Genomic DNA, 18,520 nt, shown 5'->3' with positions numbered 1-18,520 from the left:
TGCACATTAAGCTCTTTTCTTGGCAGTAGATGGATATATCTCTAATCATGAATTCTTAGTGTGGTGGGGGAAATATTCCTGTCCGCCTTCTGGTACAAAAAGGCAATGTGGGTAATTTTCTGTCAGACATTGCGCTACTGGTTCTTAGATGGACAAGTTTACAAGATGGATTCTTAGATGGACAAGTTTACAAGATGGATTCTTAGATGGACAAGTTTACAAGATGGATCCAGTACACAGCACATTGCAAAATAACAGTGCCCCAAGGAGTGTACAATCTAAATTTATTGACAAGTGGGACAATAAAGGGTAGAGAGGAAGATGGAATCTGAGGGGAAACAAAGGAAGAACCACTTAGAACAAGAGGAGTCAACCTAGAATCATAGAGTTGGAAGAGACCACAAGGGCCATCGAGTCCAACCCCCTGCCAAGCAGGAAACACCATCAGAGCACTCCTGACATATGGTTGTCAAGCCTCTGCTTAAAGACCTCCAAAGAAGGAGACTCCACCACACTCCTTGGCAGCAAATTCCACTGTCAAACAGCTCTTACTGTCAGGAAGTTCTTCCTAATGTTTACGTGGAATCTTCTTTCTTGTAGTTTGGATCCATTGCTCCATGTCCGCTTCTCTGGAGCAGCAGAAAACAACCTTTCTCCCTCCTCTATGTGACATCCTTTTATATATTTGAACATGGCTATCATATCACCCCTTAACCTCCTCTTCTCCAGGCTAAACATGCCCAGCTCCCTTAGCTGTTCCTCATAAGGCATCATTTCCAGGCCTTTGACCATTTTGGTTGCCCTCCTCTGGACCCGTTCCACTTTGTCAGTGTCCTTCTTGAACTGTGGTGCCCAGAACTCGACACAGTACTCCAGGTGAGGTCTGACCAGAGCAGAATACAGTGGCACTATTACTTCCCTTGATCTAGATGCTATACTCCTATTGATGCAGCCCAGAATTGCATTGGCTTGTTTAGCTGCCGCGTCACACTGTTGTCTCATGTCAAGTTTGCGGTCAACCAAGACTCCTAGATCCTTTTCACATGTACTGCTCTCAAGCCAGGTGTCACCCATCTTCTATTTGTGCCTCTCATTTTTTTTGCCCAAGTGCAATACTTTACATTTCTCCCTGTTAAAATTCATCTTGTTTGTTTTGGCCCAGTTCTCTAATGTGTCAAGGTCATTTTGAAGTGTGATCCTGTCCTCTGGGGTGTTAGCCACCCCTCCCAGTTTGGTGTCATCTGCAAATTTGATCAGGATGCCCTTGAGTCCATCATCCAAGTCGTTGATAAAGATGTTGAATAAGACCGGGCCCAAGACAGAACCCTGTGGCACCCCACTAGTCACTCTTCTCCAGGATGAAGAGGAACCATTGATGAGCACCCTTTGGGTTCGGTCAGTCAGCCAGTTACAAATCCACTGAGTGGTAGCATAGTCAAGACCGCATTTTACCAGCTTCTTTACAAGAATATTATGGGACACCTTGTCAAATGCCTTGCTGAAATCAAGGTAGGCTACATCCACTGCGTAACCTTCATCTACCACGGTTGTAATTCTGTCAAAAATCGAGATCAGGTTAGTCTGACATGACTTATTTTTCAGAAATCCATGCTGACTATTGGTGATCACAGCATTCCTTTCTAGGTGCTCACAGACTGTTTGCTTAATGATCTACTCCAGAATCTTCTCTGGTATTGATGTCAGACTGACAGGGCGGTAATTATTTGGGTCCTCTCTTTTCCCCTTTTTGAAAATAGGGACAACATTTGCCCTCCTCCAGTCTGCCGGGACTTCGCCTGTTCTCCAGGAATTCTCAAAGATGACTGCCAGTGGTTCTGAGATCACATCTGCCAGTTCTTTTAATACTCTTGGATGCAGTTCATCTGGCCCTGGAGACTTGAATACATCTAAACTAGCCAAGTATTCTTGTACTATCTCAGTTATTCTGGGCTGTGTTTCCTCTGCTGAATCATTTGCTCCAAATTCTTCAGGTCGGGCATTGTTTTCTTTATCGGAGAAGACTGAGGCAAGGAAGGCATTGAGGAGTTCAGCCCTTTCTGTGTCCCCTGTTTGCATTTCACCATCTTTTCCTCTTGAGTGACCCCACTGTTTCTTTGTTCTTCCTTTTGCTACGAACATACCCATAAAAGCCTTTTTTGTTGCTTTTAACCTCTCTAGCAAGTCTGAGTTCATTCTGTGCTTTAGCTTTTCTGACTTTGTGTCTACACGTGCTGGCTATTTGTTTGAATTCCTCTTTGGTGGTTTCCCCCCTTTTCCATTTTTTGTACACATCCTTTTTTAATCTTAACTCAGTTAAAAGTTCTTTAGATAGCCACCCTGGCTTCTTTAGGCACCTTCCATGTTTCCGTCTCATTGGTATTGCCTGAAGTTGTGCTTTTACTATCTCCCTCTTAACAAACTCCCAGCCATCATGAACTCCCTTTCCTTTTAGTATTACTGTCCATGGGATCTCACCCAGCACTTCCCTAAGTTTTATGAAGTCGGCTTTCTTAAAGTCAAGAAATTGAGTCCTAGTATGCTTGGCTGCTCCTTTCCGCTGTATAGTAAACTTCAGAAGAGCATGATCACTCGCGCCTAATGATCCTTCCACTTCTACCCCACTAATCAGGTCATCAACATTGGTTAGGACCAGATCTAAAATGGCTGTTCCTCTTGTTGCTTCTCCCACTTTCTGGACAATGAAGTTGTCTGCAAGGCCAGTGAGGAATCTGTTTGACCTTATGCTCTTGGCTGAGTTTGACATCCAACAAATATCCGGGTAATTGAAGTCCCCCATTACTACTATCTCCCTTCCTTTTGCATGCTTGGCCATCTGTTCCAGGAAGGCATCATCTATGTCCTCCGTTTGGCTTGGGGATCTATAGTAAACTCCCACAATGAGGTCCCTGTTATTCTTCTCTCCCTTAATTTTGACCCAAATGCTCTCACTTTGGCTTTGAGGTTCTAAATCTTGGATCTCTTCACAGGTATACACATCCCTGACATATAACGCCACTCCTCCTCCTTTCTTGTCTGGTCTGTTTCTCTAAAATAGATTGTATCCCTCCATTATTACATTCCAATCATGGGACTTATCCCACCAGGTTTCAGTGATGCCTATTATGTCATATTTAGTTTGCTGTACCAAGAGCTCAAGCTCATCTTGTTTATTTCCCATGCTTTGCGCATTAGTGTACAGACATTGAAGTCCATTAATCATTCCCCCTTATTTAAGGATTTTTTCCTCCCACCACTGAACACATTTGGACCAGGAACACATTTTAAATCCTGAGAGAATGTTCTGGGTACCAGTCACAAAACTGCTGTTGTTAGGGCATGGCATAACTCAAAATGGCTGCCATGGTTGTGGCATAATGCACTTGCTGCCACTTGCCCCCACACCACCCCCGGGGCAACCTCATGCTGGTCCTGATTGTAGAGCTCATACAATACTGATTTTTTCACACTCCCATTTCTCCTCTCTTTACCAAAGTACATCTCTCTCCCTTCCTCATAGACAATACCATTCAAACTCCCCACCCTCTTTCTTTCTTTCTTTCTTTCTTTCTTTCTTTCTTTCTTTCTTTGACCAAATGCATCTTTCTCACACACAGACTACACATAAACACAGAACACACATATATTCATATTTCTCTCTCTCTCTCTCTCTCACACACACACCCATACCTGAGCAGCACCCCCTACATTCAGTCAAGAGAGCCTTATGCTATGCAATACCTGTTGTTTAGGCATTTAAATGTGCTTATTCTGCATATTCGGTTCAACGCAAGGTAGGAGAGCATTCCTAGCACAATAAATAAAGTTCAGTGTGATCTGATCCTGATTTCACTACACTGGTGACCAAAATGTCTGCCTTCTGTGTAGAGAGATATATGTCTAGTAATAGTTTGTTTTCTAATGAAATTTCTGTTAAAGCAAAAGGCAAAGTATGAGACACATTTGCTATCTGAAAAATCTGAACCATTTATTTTGAACCACATCCTCTCTTTATCTGTCTTCCCCACTCCTCAACCACAGTGATATTTAGATACAAGTCCTTCCTCAGCTTAGATCTTTCCCCATTTCCCATTCTTTCTCATGCATATTCATGCTATATTATTATTTCAAAACATTCCACTGGATATCACAGCTGGGCTCTTATGTGCCTGGTGAGTGCCAGAAACTTCACCATTCCCACAGTAAATTTGCAAATCCTGCCCCCACATTCCCATCCATGCTCTACGCAAAGCTGTTTTCAGAGACATGCCTTATCATCTTATTTTGTCTATCAAAGCTTCTGTATCCTTTGTGCAACCCCTGAAACAGTGGCTGTGGAATGCGGAGGGAGAAACTGATGTGCTTCCATGTCGCACCAGGTGCAGAGAATGGCCACTAGATGTGCCCTCACACAAAATATTAGGTGATTTGGGTTCTGCTAAGGCATAACATCTGCAGGAACTCAACAAAAGCTAAATGCACTTTGGTAAGATTAGAATCATAGAATCATAGAGTTGGAAGAGACCACAAGGGCCATCGAGTCCAACCCCCTGCCAAGCAGGAAACACCATCAGAGCACTCCTGACATATGGTTGTCAAGCTTCTGCTTAAAGACCTCCAAAGAAGGAGACTCCACCACACTCCTTGGCAGCAAATTCCACTGTCAAACAGCTCTTACTGTCAGGAAGTTCTTCCTAATGTTTAGGTGGAATCTTCTTTCTTGTAGTTTGGATCCATTGCTCCGTGTCCGCTTCTCTGGAGCAGCAGAAAACAACCTTTCTCCCTCCTTTTATATATTTGAACATGGCTATCATATCACCCCTTAACTTCCTCTTCTCCAGGCTAAACATGCCCAGCTCCCTTAGCCGTTCCTCATAAGGCATCTTTTCCAGGCCTTTGACCATTTTGGTTGCCCTCCTCTGGACCCATTCCAGTTTGTCAGTGTCCTTCTTGAACTGTGGTGCCCAGAACTGGACACAGTACTCCAGGTGAGGTCTGACCTGAGCAAAATACAGTGACACTATTACTTCCCTTGATCTAGATGCTATACTCCTATTGATGCAGCCCAGAATTGCATTGGCTTTTTTAGCTGCCGCGTCACACTGTTGGCTCATGTCAAGTTTGTGGTCAACCAAGACTCCTAGATCCTTTTCACATGTACTGCTCTCAAGCCAGGTGTCACCCATCTTCTATTTGTGCCTCTCATATTTTTTTTGCCCAAGTGCAATACTTTACATTTCTCCCTGTTAAAATTCATCTTGTTTGTTTTGGCCCAGTTCTCTAATGTGTCAAGGTCATTTTGAAGTGTGATCCTGTCCTCTGGGGTGTTAGCCACCCCTCCCAGTTTGGTGTCATCTGCAAATTTGATCAGGATGCCCTTGAGTCCATCATCCAAGTCGTTGATAAAGATGTTGAATAAGACCGGGCCCAAGACAGAACCCTGTGGCACCCCACTAGTCACTCTTCTCCAGGATGAAGAGGAACCATTGATGAGCACCCTTTGGGTTCGGTCAGTCAGCCAGTTACAAATCCACTGAGTGGTAGCATAGTCAAGTCCACATTTTACCAGCTTCTTTACAAGAATTTGTAAAGAATTTGTAATTTGGTAAATTCCAGCTAGGGCAAAAATCACATTGGCAGATGGTCCTACATCATTGTAGCGATGAGTTACTCAACTAGAGAACAACAAAAAGCTTCCAATATATCCCTTAATTGTCAGGTATCATGAAATACTGTGATATGTAAAGTGGTGTCAAGTCATAAGGGGGCCCTATATGATGGTGTAATTCGTCTCCGTTTGATTGAGAGTCTTAACCGAAGACACTTACCTAGGTTTTCTTCCATCCAGTTAAAGAAGGAAGGACAGAACTCCATTCATCAAAGTATCAAATAATAGATATCAGTGGCCAAAAGGTGAACCTTTCATGTCTGCCCATATTGGAGGCTTATAGGCTCATCTTTTGCAAGATTGCTCTGGTCGCCTTGTGTGCCCATGAGTAATGCATCCCATTATGCAACAGCATGGCCTTCCGTGGAATAAGCCACTATTATGGAAGCTGTATGTGATGCTCAGCCCTGAAAGCTTCATCATCTTGCCTTGAGATCACCTTGAGCATCACACAATGCTCCTGTTTTCTGTGATTAGCCATCTTGTCATTTGGGATGTTGCAAGTGCAGGTGCTCAACTGAGTTTATGTCAGATTGAGTTTAAACCAATTCATGCATGCAAGGCTGAAGGAAGAAACGTTTTGTTTTTGAGGTTCAGTTGAACATGGATCAGTTTCCATTTCCATATCAAAACTTTCCTTTTTAATAAGGCGGGTCATTGCTTAAAAGTAGACAACCTGACCAGGGACTTCACAGTTCCTCTTGAAAGGCTGCGCAGCTTTTTTCAGTATGTACCTTTAGGGCGTACAGGGAAGTAGACAATTGGGGTTATAGGGCAGTTCTCACCAACCAACCTGACACCCTCCAGAGGTTTTAGCCTACAGTTTCAATCAGACTTGACAAGCATGTCTATGGTGTCTGGGGCCGATGGGAGTTGTAGTCAAAATTTCTGAAGGCACCATTTTGATAAAAGTTGCTGTAGAGCTTCCTTAGACTCATCCTTTTATGGCTCTATGGCTCTATGGTTTTTTCCAGAGAGATGCCCCCCCCCCCAAAAAAAAACCTGGAAGAAAACAATGCTAATATTAGCTGTAAATTACCAATCATGGTATTTATAAACTAGCTAGAAAATGGGGTTAGGCACAGGATGCTTCCTGCAATGCATCCTGTTGAGGCCTCATAACTCTTCGGCTCAGGCACCATATTTCTGCCCTCATTCAGGAGAGAAATTATGTACGCACAGGTAGGTCCCCTTCCTCTGGATCACCAGAATCACACCTGGGACTCATTGCAATATAAATCAACTGATTGAACCAGTGGCCAGTTGCCCCACAATGATGATACAGCCACTGTTCCCTGATTAATTACTGTCTTCTCAGCAGGAAGGAATTTTAATGATCAATCTCTACATGGCTTTGTTGGCGCCACAAGATGTTGGAGGCTAACAAGCCGGAGTGGATAATGGTTTTGTGCCCTCCTCTTAGACTTTCCCTGAGCGCCTCCGTAGTCATAGTCAGATGAGAGAGTGCTACTCTAGATGGGCCTGTTGGTCTGATCTAGCCTTTCCTGTTGATTGGAGAATGAAAGAGGCAGTATAAAATGGTATCGCTTACTAGACTTTGTGTTTTCATTATTTATTTATGTATTGATTAAATTTGTATACTGCCCTTCATCTGTAGATCTCAGGACGGTTCACAGCATAAAAACACAATATACATAATTAAAGCAACAACAAAACAATACCTCCCCCTTAAATTGCTTAAAATTAAAAAAAGTGCTTAAATTGAACCCTTGGAGAGTCCTCTTCAAGGATGCAGAGCAAGAAAATAATAATAATTTAGGACTTCTAGGACTGCACCAATTCAGGCTGCAGGTGGTCGATTGTACATTTGAATGTTTCCTTGCATCAAAAGTATTTCTGCCTGTGGCAAGCTAATACGCCAGGGAGACCATTCTAGCCTAATCCTCTCCTTGGCATCCTTGTTTTCTATTTGGGGGAGCATCCAGCCATGCACTCCTCCCACCTGTGATCTGAAATGGTCCAGCCTTACAGCACAGGCAGTATTACTGTTCACATTGTTGCTCAAGGGCTTTTTGCCCCGCTTGCTTTTCTTTTGTGATTTTCTGCGCAGGGTTGTCTAGCTCTTCTCCAAACGCTGCTCCCATAGTTTTGCGGGAAGCGCCAGAGCTACCTAGCAGCGACCTTGGAGCTGACAGCCTCCCGGTCCAGCAGTGCAGAGGAAAATGGTGCCAGTGAACAATTGGGGCTGTCAGCGTCGGGCACAGAAATTTGCAGACAAAATTTACCCTCTGGCTACTTCAGGCAGGAGAGCCTCAGGCCAGCTGGAATGCACCAAAACACAGCTGCGCCTCCCACCCCAAGCAACTGGGCGGCGTGCCTGCTGCTTTTGGACTGCAGAGAGGAGCAAATGTGTGCAGCGATAGCACATCCTGCACAGCAGAGCATCTGTGCTCTCCACCTACCTTCTGGAGGTAATTCAGCTCTTATCAACATGATTTGGGCATCCTGTTGATGTTAGACAAAAGCATATAATATTACAAAAGGCGGGTGGGGGAGTAAAATATTTAATACAAGGGTTTTTATGTAATTGTGTAGTTCTTCAAGCAGCTAAAATGGTAGATACTCAAATTTACCCCTTTGGCCTTTTGCAATCCCGGGCAGGATCTCATTATCCTTGCCTCACTCTTTGATTCCAAGCACATCCCTCAGAACTCCTGCCGGTTATTCTGCTGGCAGCAAAAAGACTAATCTCTTTCCGTTTCAGTCGCCCAGAAAGTAGCAGGTTAGTGCAACCATGAAATCCTTTGGATAACTCCAAACACATCCAGCAATCTGGATCAGTGATGCTGCAGATGTCAAAGATGCGGGAAGGTCCGCTTTCCATACACCTTTTGCAGAGACACAGTTATCCAAGCTCAGCAGTTGTGCTCTGCTTGACTCCCTTCTTAAAGCATCCATCCCCTCTGCTGGGTAGCCTTGCCTTGTGGCACCTATTCTGAAAGAGGTGAAACCTCCACCTTTTGTGATGTAGCTGTGTCAGTCATGCCACATCTACATGGCTCTTATTTAGGGGGGAACAGGATGTGCCATTCAGTATACCAGGTCAAAGAGCTGCTGGAGGCAGTGGTCTCCAGCAGTACCAATGTACACACACACACACACAGAGAGAGAGAGAGAGAGAGAGAGAGAGAGAGAGAGAGAGAGACCTAGGCCACTTGGGGATTATACAGGATGCATAGCTGACTTAGGGCACTGAAGCACCCTGAGATGTATGATTGTGCTTTTCAGGGGCATTTCTGTGCCTCCAGCTCTACCTATGATGCTTAACCAGGAATGTGGTCCATGGGAACATGCCCAGTACTAATTCACTCACTTCACTTTCAGCTCCTGTGCTGCAAAACTGTTCCACGCACAGCTGCCTCAGCCATGACTGTGTCTGTGGTGAGTTTCTTTCCACTCACAGCGGTTCTTGGAGCAAAGCCCAGCCATGATTGCATGCATATGGAACTGGCCAGGGCAGGGGCTTTGGGGCAGCAATCCAGAGCTCCAGAATGAGAAGGAGGGTCCCCAAAATACAGCAGGGTGGGTTTATCACACATTGAAGAAATGTGTGTTATCTATAGAATACCCTCCACATGAACAGTAGGTTCAGAGTCTAAAATGACCACAGGCTCTGAGAGCCAATGAGTAGCATGGCTTGGCTGACAGTTTTGTTTCCAGTGCCATCCAAGATTGCCTATGACACTTGTCCCAAGGGGACCATCCTATTCCCTAACGTTTCAGCTTCCAGAATCTTCCTCTCCTCATTCCTCCATAGAAAACGAGTGTTGGCCTCCCATGGGTCTGTTACATTGCCAGCAGGAAGGTAGGACACCCTGATTCTGGCGCTAACCTTTTCTTAAAGGGCAGCTTGCTCTGTTGGTGAAATGCTCTCGGGGTTTGGCAGTTTCCCTCTCATGTTGAACATAAATCTGCAGGCCTGTAACTTAAACTCACATTTCTCTGCTCCTATCCCAAACAATGTTCCTCCTGAATAATTATTCCCCTTCTACTTTCTGACATCCTTTAAAACATTTATAAACAGGGAGCCTGCTGTCTCTCTTAGGATCCTCTTTCTGTGGACTGAATACAAGCAGTTTCTTTAATAGCCTCCCCCCTCCCCCGCAACACACACCTTGCTCTGAATAGAGATGCTCTTTTAATCTTGGAAGAGGCATTCCCTATTCTTTCTGAGGCCAGGAAGGGTGTCTTTTTGGAAATGGCATCAGTTGTTTTAATCAGTACTACAGTCATACCTCGGGTTACAAACGCTTCAGGTTGTGTTTTTTCAGGTTACGGACACGCTGAAGCCCGGAAGTACCAAAACAGGTTACTTCCGGGTTTCGGTGGGCGTGCACGCGCAGAAGCACTAAATTGTGCTTTGCGCATGTGCAGAAGCACCAAATCGCAACCCACGCGTGCACAGACGTGGTGCTGTGGGTTGCGAATGCTGCGGGTTGCAAACGTGCCTCCCACACGGATCACATTTGCAACCCGTGCGTCCACTGTATGCTAAAACCTTTTTTTAAAAAGTAAATTTACTGCCCAATTAATCAGAGACTTTTTTTTTAGGTTGATTCAACACATTTGGATCAATGTGGTTTTTTCTTTAACCAAGTTATCTGATTCATGAATCCGTTAACTTGCACTCTGCTTTGGAAATGGAGCAGGGTAACTTGTCTGGTTCTCTTCATGCTTCCAGCCCCATCACTCATTTCTGCGGCTGGAAGTATCCTTCATAGCCATGGCAACCCATGGCAAACACTTCTCCCATCATCTTACATGGTGGAAAGCACCATAGAAAGCGAAGGAACATCTCAAGCCAAACATGCAAAGCTGCCTTTGTTATTGATCAGGCCAGATTGCATGGTTTTTATTTCTGTGTAGGAAATTCCACAGTCAGAATCTGTAACTAATTAGCTGTAGCTCTGAGAGAGCGGAGAAGAACTTAGGTGGAAGGGAGAGTGAAACTTAAAAGATTCCCTTGCTCCGAGCCCAGTTGTGTATGCCTCACTTTCATTGGAGAACAATAGCAACCTTTCCCCTACTACTTCCCAGTCAGTGTTAAACAGATACCCTACGTTGGGGGGAGCCAACATGGTGCCTCCCAGATGTTGATGGACTCCCAGCTCCCATAATCCTTGGGTCTTATGGAAGTTGAAGTCCACCAACATCTGGAGAGCGCGGCATTGGCTACCCCTGCCCTCTGTAGACCCGTGTGCCTTACTCAACTTGTTGTGATGAAAATGTCCATGGAGGACACAGTTTTCCGAGGCTGAAGTCCATCAGCTGAGCAATCTGCATGACTAGGGAAGGCTAAATCTAGTGAAGTGGTCATGCAATTGCTTGGTCATAGCCCCCACCTCCCCACTGCTTCAGTGTTGACAATGCCAACCCCAGCCTTAAGCCTCAGCTCTCAACCCCATTTCTGCTTGCTTTCATGTGAGTCGTGCATATGAGTTCTGGGCTGCACTTGTGAATACACAAATACTTCTCTTGATGCTGATGGCTTAGGGAAGCTTAGAGCAAAGTTGGGCACGTATCTTAAATATCTCTGGTTCTTGTCAGTGTTGCAGTCATTTTGCCTGGTGATCCTGCACTGCTCACTCACCACCCAGAGTCACATGGAATTAAGTTAATGGATGGACTCAATTTGACAACACATAGAGGAATGCATTAACTTTAGAGTCCATACCCCAGTCTCACCAAGTATCTAATTGCTAGGCCTTTTGTTTGCTCTTGCTGTGTCAAACTGGATGATTGATTTGGCCAGACAGGAAGATAACATGCAGAAGTCTCTATAGCCAATCTGGATCCCTTCCTTTGGGCCTGATGAATCTACACCTAGCTATTAAGCATTTAACTCCTTTCCCTGACGCTGAGTCTTCTTGGTGTCCGCTGCATCCTGTCTCTCTCATCTTCAGTCTCAAAGGCTATCTATTAGTGATTCACAAATGGTAAACAGGGTTCTATACAAAACCAGAGAAATACACCCCCCCCCTCAACTAGGACCAAAGGATTTGCAGCTAAAATAGGAGGTGCAGATGAGTTGCCTTAATCAAGAAATTGCAACGTACTGTATACTTTTTCCTTTATATCTAATGATAGACAATGAATGTCTTGATAGTTCTTGCATTCCACTGCTCACCCACTGAGGTTACTCTTGAAATTTCCTCTTCAGTCATGGATCATTCTTCCTACTGCAGCTCCCTTGATGCCCATAGCTCAATTGCCTCTAATATCACAGTAGGCTGGCTTGTGTTGTTCTTTCAAACCCTAGCTCTAGGGTTACAAGCCTAGCTGTGGCATAAAAGGACTGGGTGGAGCTCTGAGAGGCCACATCTATCGAACCAGCTGGTCCGCTATTGCAAAAGGCGTGTTGCAACCTTGGGATAAGGCAGCTGATTGATTATGGGGAGCAAGTAACCCTGCAAGTGTGAATTATGAGTTCCTTAAGCAGCTTCTGATAAATTAAACAGTGCGAGCGTTGTATTTACACCATGGGTTTTCACATGACACCTGCTGTTTGGCAATTCTTGAGGCTTATGACTATAGATTGACCCAGCCCTTCTTTTTCATGCAGTGTCTCATAGCGTTCCAGCCACTACACTTAGGGGACAAACTGAGGCGGACAGTATTACGAACAGGGAAAACTGCCTTATACTGCATTGGACCATTGCTCCGTCTCCCCCAGCACCCTCTACACTGACTAGTAGCAGCTATCTAAAACGAGTTCCAGGCAGGGGGTGTTCCCAGCCCTACCTGGAGATGCAAGGATTGAACCTGGGAGCTTCTCTCCTTTCCACCAATGTAGGGGGGAAACGGGGGGAGGCATAGGTCAGTGGCAGCGCATCTGCTTTGAGTGCAGAAGGCCCAAAGTTCAATACCTGGTGTCTTCAGGTAGGGCTGGGAGAAAACTCTGAAATCCCAGAGAGCTGCTGTTTGTTAGTGCACACAATACTAAGCCAGGTGGAACAATGGTCTGATTCAATTGAAGGCAGCTTCCTAAGTGTGGGTGCAGAATGTGTGCCCTGCAGGTTCAGAAAGCCTGAATATCAAGAAATCCCATATTTTCGGTGGTAGAAATTTGTATGCAAGGAGGCCAAGTCAGTTATACAGTGGTACCTCAGGTTATGTACTTAATTTGTTCCCGAGGTCTGTACTTAACCTGAAACTGTTCTTAACCTGAAGCACCACTTTAGCTAATGGGGCCTCCCGCTGCCACCGCGCCGCCGGAGCACGATTTCTGTTCTCATCCTGAAGCAAAGTTCTTAACCTGAAGCACTATTTCTGGGTTAGCAGAGTCTGTAACCTGAAGCGTATGTAACCTGAGGTACCACAGTATGAGCCGCTACCTTTCATTTTTCTGGTGTTCTATTGCTAAGAAATTCCCGTCTGCCTATTCTCTAGTTTCCCCCCTATAGGATTGTCAAGGGCACACTTTTGCATTGTCGGGTGGACTCCAACTGGGGAGCCACCTTTGAAAGCCTTCCTCACTTCCCTAAGAGCCAAGCAAGCTCTGTCAATACACGCCTTTTGGCTCCCAGTCAAAGGAGGCGGGGTAATAGCACTCCTGGTGGCTCTGCAGGCAGCTCATGTGACAAGGCTCCCGCCTCTCCCTCTCCTCAAGGAAAGTGTTTCCAGAAATGCAGCTGTGTTACTATATTAAGGTGTCCCCACCTGCCTTTGTTTCTAGGCCATCCCAAGCCAAGCTGCAGGGCGAAAGCAGAACATAATGGGGGGGGGGGAGAGTCTAGCAGCACCATATAAAGAAAGACATTTGAGCTTTCCCTTTGCATGGTTTCTGACATGATAGATTTCCCCTTCCGGGAAGACAGTTGAGTATTAAATAGAGCTGGCAAAGGCTGCATTAGAAAAATTCCCTTTCCCATCACTTCCATGGCATCCTGGAGGATAAATGAGGCCAATGGCTGGCTGCACTGCTCTTGTAGACCCTCAGAATAGCCAGCGTCTTTTGTTTTGCTGCACTCTTATTCCAAGCAATTGAAATCACGGTGGTGGCTTGCCTCTTTTCTTTGAATCCCCTGTCCTTTGTTTTCAAGCATTTGCTTTACTAAAAAGAACCTCCTGTTTTAAGTCAGATTTAACTACTCTACCCGCCGTGTGCAAGCTATTCGCATGTTCCTAAATTTATTTAGGAACTAGTCTTAGTAATGCTTGAGCATAATGCATGTGGAAAAAAATCTGTTTTACAGCAGCAAGAAGCACAGCTGGTTAGCTGAAGCCTGCCCTTCCACAAAAACATCCTGCCAAAAATGTGCCAAGTGTTTAGAAGGCCAAAAAGATATATAGCATGGGAAGTGCAGAATCAGTTTGCTTCCTAGCAAAGTTTTAACTGGGCATCAAAATTGTGTGGTCGTTTGTGAGTGACTTCATATACCATTAGTTCCCCAAATTTATAGACGAGTAGTCAGAGCAGCCATGATGCATTCGGTGGCTGGTGCTAAGCTAGCCCTGTTCTGCTGCTTATCAGCTGCGTCTGCCGAGTAACAAATGGCTGTGAAATGCCGGTGCCCATTCGAGTGTGCAGAGATAACAAGTTTGATCCTTCCTGGATGATACACTTCAGATATAAATTTCCTTCTATATGGAAATCAAGCAGTTTAAGGAGAAGGCTGGGCTAAACCTCTTTTTTCCTGGCATGTCAATTTCCATATGCAGGGAGAGGGTTGTGGAAATAAGTGGCTTCCCTATCTGATACAGCCCAGGAAGAGCTACACTACGTATTATTGCTTGCTATCCAAAAGAGCCTTCAATCAGGTAGGGCTGTGCTTGCCTAATTGGCTGAATCGTGGAGGGGGGGTGACTTTCAGGTTGCTGTGCTGCTGACTGCTCTGAGACCCTGCTCCCATCTTACTTCAGAAATGCCTCTTCTCCACGCTCGCTTGTGGAATGTAGTGGCTCTCTACACCATTGCTAGAACATGTCTTACTGCCATACAGTGCCTTGGAACAGCTTAACACTGCATTTTAATGCAGATACAAACCGCAATGCTGGGCTGGGCTTGAAATTGTACGCAGAGAGCAGTGAGGCAAAGAATCTCTTTTCCAGAATAAACATTGTGCAGCAACTCTCCAGTGCGCTTTAGCAGAATTGCCAGTGGCTATTGTAGCACAGGATCTGACCATGGTGGCAAAGAACCAGATATTCACTAGAGACTTTTCAAGGACAGTTAGGATCACAAGAACAATTGTATTTCTGGATATATTGTGTAACGTAGTAAAATGTACCTCGGCGACCCATGGATATTTTGGAGGCTTCAGCTTACAGATGCCACACACCACGTGCTAAATTGTTCCGGTACTTCATTTATCTCAGTGTAAGAGCTGTCCTTCTCCTAAGTATGTTTAATCAGATGTTAGTCCCACAGAGTTCAACAGGACTTGTTTCCTAGTAAGTGTGCTTACTATCACAGCCATGGTCCTGTCCACACGCAAAGGTTCTGTTCCAGAATGTGTTGTGTGCCGTACAAAATTTGTTTTATGTTTAAAGGAGGAAAAAGTCTACAAAAAGTATTGTCTTGATAGTGACAGAGCTCCCATTGGCTCTAGGGATTGTTTCCAAAAGTCCCTGGCAAATGTCAATCTAGATCAACCTTCAACCTCATGCCCTCCAGATATTTTAGACTACAACTCCCATCCTCTCTGACCTTTGGCCATGCTGGATGGGGTTCATCAGAATTAGAGTCATAGAATCATAGAATTGTAGCATTGGAAAGGGACCACAAGGGTCATCTACTCCAGCCTCCATCCATGGAGGAATCCTTCTGCCTAATGTGGGGCTTGAACCCATGATCTTGAAATTAAAGGTTGTGGTCAAAATCATCTGGAGTGTACCAGGTTAGGGAAGGCTAGTGTAGATATGGAGTCTTTAAGGACTCTTAAGCAGACTGGCATCATATAGTTTATAAATCCCTTCATATAAAGGTAAAGGTAAAGGGACCCCTGACCATGAGGTCCAGTTGTGACTGACTCTGGGGTTGCAGCGCTCGTCTCGCTTTATTGGCTGAGGGAGCCGGCGTACAGCTTCCGGGTCATGTGGCCAGCATGACTAAGCCACTTCTGGCGAACCAGAGCAGCGCACAGAAACGCCGTTTACCTTCCCGCTGGAGCAGTACCTGTTTATCTACTTGCACTTTGTCGTGCTTTCAAACTGCTAGGTTGGCAGGATCAGGGACTGAGCAACAGGAGCTCACCCCGTCGCAGGGATTCGAACCGCCGACCTTCTGATCGGCAAGCCCTAGGCTCTGTGGTTTAACCCACAGCACCACCCACGTCCCTTCATATAAATGTACAGGATGAAAAAGAGAAGCAGCAGTCAAAAATAGGATCTTATGCAAAAGATGTGCCAAGCTCGTATCACCTTTCACACCTCCCATCCAGGATGCAAACACATGTTGGCAAGCAAAGTGAGAATCCATGCGAGGAAAACTGACGTTCAGGTGGAGATGCAGATGGTGCTCATTTGGAGGTTAGACATGCTAGTCGGTGATAGAAAATAGGAAGCTGTCAGCCATGAAGGGTAATAATCTTTCTCGTCTCAGGACTGAGACCAGATGGACATTTGCCATGATCACAGGTGGGAGAGAGATGGCCAGGGGAAAAGGTGACATTCAAATAATTTGAATTGGTCACACAACGACATTCAGTAGTAAAGGAGGGCAGGATGCATATTAAATGTTCTCACTTTTGGTTCTAGTTAATTCCTCTCTCTCTTTTTACATCATTAGTTCTCAACAGCCCTAGAGAAATATTTGCCATTCATTAACACCCTTTTTAAAAAGTTGTTCATATTTCTTGGCCACTCTGCTCCTAGACCTCAGAGTAGACTATATTTAAAGATAATCCACAGTCAGATCAAGTCAGGTCCAAACAGCAGCCAAGATTAGCACCACCTGTCAGGTTGCAGCTTGGAGATGTTGCATTTCCCTTCAAAGGTTGCAGGATGCTGGGGGACAGTAACATCTCAGCTATGATGAGGAAAGCCCCATGTGGCTTCTGAGTTACTCTTGCTAATGCAGGGCATTCTCAGGATCTGGAGCCCATGAAGGTGGCCAAGAGGCAAAGAGGGTGCAGGTTCAGCTTTCCTCATCCTTGCAGAACAAGCTACACCTACTGAGATCCCCTCACGCTCATTTGAAAGCAATACAGGAAGATGCCCACCTTTCTGCATTGTCTACTATGCTGACTACTAGTAGCTCTCCGTAGTTTCAGGCAGAGGTCTTGCCCATTACTTGCTACCGATGCTTTTAATCAGAGGGACCAGGGACCAGATCAGAACTTTCACCATGCAAAGACTGTGATCGTCCCACCTAACTAGACCACTGGGGGAAACCTGACCTGCAGACAAGTGGAAGCAAAACAGTACATGCTTGAGAGAAATCATATTCACATTGCAGTGGTTGACAGTATGATCATGCCAACATGAAGGTGCCTTTAAAGGAACATGAGTGAGCATCATCTTGAGTGAGCCTGCAGTTGCTCTTTTTGTATTTGGAGATTATTAGGCCATGCCGCCACCCACTGGAATCAGTATGGGAATTTACTCACCCTGTTAATGTGTTTCTGTTCCCCTCTCCTTTTCAAAAATCATATTTTCCGTTTCAGCAACGGTTACAAGTAAAATAATTTGGCTACGAGCCTGAAAGAGCTCTCTCAGATTAGCACATCAGCCAAAATGTTGCAGATTGCGATGGTGGGACACCACATCATTCTTTTTCTGCACCAAAAAAATTTTTGGCACTTAACCAGCCCATGTGGGCACATCACAACCTAGGTGATGAAAGATGATCAGGTGTATCTTCCCTTATGACTTATGGGCAATATTTGAGGTGCTAAATCTACTCATGGCAAATTGTACCTTTATTTTATTTTTCTGGAGACAAAGACCTGTATTGCTGTTTAACTTGTGATGAGGCAGTTCTATAGAAACAGTTACTTACTTGCATGTACATAGGATATCTATAGCAACAGTTTATGGAAATGAATAATATATGTATAAATATATATATGTACCAAAAATGCAATAGATTACTGTGGGGGGGGATGGAAATAAATCAAATCCTACACAAGTTTCATTATGGCAGTCTGGTGTTCTTCCTTCCGTTACAAGCTTCGAAAGCAATTGCCATCAGGACTGCAGATCATAGTGAAAGATGTGAGCAGCATCTTTATGGCAGAGATCTTTGAAGGAGTGATATCGTTTTGTTCTGGCTTTAGCACTTAAGGGCTTCCTTCAGAACCTTCAATAGAACGGATACATGCATGAAATCCTAAAAGAAGAGAGTGCCTTTAGGGAACAGGCTGTGTCCATTGCCATTGCCACTGATAAATCCTACATCTGGAAATTGGAGAAGGTTTCCCATTAGGAGCATGTGCCTTATTATACACAGGATTTCTTGTTTGTTTGTTTGTTTGTTTGTTTGTTTGTTTGTTTGTTTGTTTGTTTGACACTGCAGAACATGTCTTAAAGCTCCCCAATTGGCTCCCAATAGAGTCTACAAAAGATGCACAGTATAAAACAGCTGCACCAACAAAGCTACAAGTCACATGAAACATTCATAAATCTCAGCACGGACTGTTTCAAGGGCTTCCTTATTTAAAAATGAACCGCTCAGTGAGTAGAAACTCTCCGGCAAAGCATCTTTGACAGCAACCTGTGCTCTACAAAGCTTTACCCATAGGCATTGCCTTTTGTATTGAACCCACCTGCCTAGCCCCATTGCCTTGGGGTCCCCCACCCCACCCCACATCCCTTTGAGTCCCAGTTGTTTTCATGGGCCTGTGTTGGATTGATTGAGTCCATCCAGCTTTCCATGGGTGCTGCAGATAAAAA

The 18,520-nt window shown here is 44.8% G+C and overlaps 1 long non-coding RNA gene across 2 annotated transcripts; it reads left to right on the top strand.

Moving 5' to 3' along the window:
* The first annotated feature begins 5,301 nt into the window (after window positions 1–5,301).
* On the top strand, window positions 5,302–17,760 carry LOC307224072. Of its 2 annotated transcripts, none has more exons than XR_013842401.1 (2): window positions 5,302–8,770; window positions 8,817–17,760. It is a non-coding gene; the product is annotated as an uncharacterized lncRNA (long non-coding RNA). The 2 variants fall into 2 exon arrangements; XR_013842402.1 differs by having other exon boundaries at window positions 8,813–17,760.
* Window positions 17,761–18,520: the final 760 nt, after the last annotated feature.

This window comes from Podarcis cretensis, assembly GCF_951804945.1.
Source record: "Podarcis cretensis genome assembly, chromosome: 1".
NCBI classification, from domain to species: Eukaryota; Metazoa; Chordata; class Lepidosauria; order Squamata; family Lacertidae; genus Podarcis; species Podarcis cretensis.
Note: the sequence above shows the minus strand (reverse complement) of the source record. Positions and strands in the feature narration are given on the sequence as shown.